The 1,517-nt window shown below is 40.0% G+C and overlaps 2 non-coding genes across 2 annotated transcripts; both read right to left on the bottom strand.

Annotated features, from left to right (window-relative positions):
• Window positions 1-625: 625 nt before the first annotated feature.
• On the bottom strand, window positions 626-737 carry trnal-caa. Its single transcript has 2 exons — window positions 700-737; window positions 626-671 (listed from the first exon to the last, which is right to left on the bottom strand). It is a non-coding gene; the product is annotated as a tRNA-Leu (tRNA).
• A 377-nt stretch (window positions 738-1,114) lies between these two features.
• On the bottom strand, window positions 1,115-1,227 carry trnal-caa. The gene is made up of 2 exons: window positions 1,190-1,227; window positions 1,115-1,161 (listed from the first exon to the last, which is right to left on the bottom strand). It is a non-coding gene; the product is annotated as a tRNA-Leu (tRNA).
• Between the last annotated feature and the right edge of the window lie 290 nt (window positions 1,228-1,517).

Here is a 1,517-nt window from a genome sequence, read left to right on the forward strand (position 1 = left end):
TAGTTGGTCAGATAGCAAAACAGATCTTCCAATATATGTAATTTATTGTCTCATCATGTCTTTAAATTCAATTTCTAGGTCTGGTCAAATCAAAATGGCCTTTGTCAGGAAGTGGATTTGAACACACGCCTCCATTTGGAGACCAGAAACCTCAGCAACTGAGAAGAATTATTTGTCTTGAGTCTCATTTTAGACCACTTACATTCTGACACATCCATACAAGGATGAAGGGCAATTGTATCCGTGGAAGAAGGTCAAATGGCAAAATAAAGATCCAAAGAATATGATTTATTGTCTCATACTCCCTTTTAAATTCACTTAAAGGTCTGGTCAATCCACTTCAAAAGCCAAAATTTCATTTCACTTCAAAAGAGCCTCTGTCAGAAGTGGGATTTGAACCCGCCTATGCCATTCGGAGAACCAGAAACCTCAGCAACTGAGAAGGAGTCTGGCGCCTTAGACCTGGCTCGGCCATTCTGACATGAATACACAATGATGAGAATGGTATTTCTATCAGTGAAGTTGGTCAGATGGCAAAATAAAGGATCCGAATTATTATTTATTTTTCTCACTATTTCTTTAAATTCAATTTCTAGTCTGGTCAATCCACTTCAAAAAGAGCCTTTGTCAGAAGTGGGATTTGAACCCACGCCTCCATTTGGAGACCAGAAACCTCAGCAGCTGAGAAGGATTATCTGTCTTGAGTCTGGCGCCTTAGACCACTCGGCCATTCTGACATGGTTCCACAAGGATGTGAAGGGCACTTCTATCAGTGAAGAAGGTCAAATGGCAAAATAAATGATCCAAAGAATATTTTTTATTGTCTCATGATTTCTTTAAATTCATTTTCTAGTCTGGTCAGTCCAAAACTGCCTTTGTCAGAAGTGGGATTTGAACCCACGCCTCCATTCGGAGACCAGAATGCTCAGAAACTGAGAAGGATTATTTGTCTTGAGCCTGACACATTAATACAAGAATGTGAAGGGCAATTGTATCAGTGAAGAAGGTCAAATGGCAAAATAAAGGATCCAAAGAATATTATTTATTGTCTCATAATTTCTAGTCTGGTCAATCCACTTCAAAAAGCCACTTCATTTCACTTCAAAAGAGCCTCTGTCAGAAGTGGGATTTGAACCCACGCCTCCATTCCGGAGACCAGAAACCTCAGCAACTGAGAAGGATTATTTGTCTTGAGTCTGGCGCCTTAGAACGCTCGGCCATTCTGACATGAATACACAATGATGAGAATGGTATTTCTATCAGTGAAGTTGGTCAGATGGCAAAATAAAGGATCCAAATTATTATTTATTTTCTCACTATTTCTTTAAATTCAATTTCTAGTCTGGTCAATCCACTTCAAAGAGCCTTTGTCAGAAGTGGGATTTGAACCACGCCTCCATTTGGAGAATTCAGAAACCTCAGCAGCTGAGTTATCTGTCTTGAAGACCACTCGCCATTCTGACATGTTCACACAAGGATGTGGAAGGGCATTTCTATCAGTGTAGTTTCGCTCGGCC

This window comes from Cyprinus carpio, unplaced genomic scaffold (genome assembly GCF_018340385.1).
Source record: "Cyprinus carpio isolate SPL01 unplaced genomic scaffold, ASM1834038v1 S000005168, whole genome shotgun sequence".
NCBI lineage: Eukaryota > Metazoa > Chordata > Actinopteri > Cypriniformes > Cyprinidae > Cyprinus > Cyprinus carpio.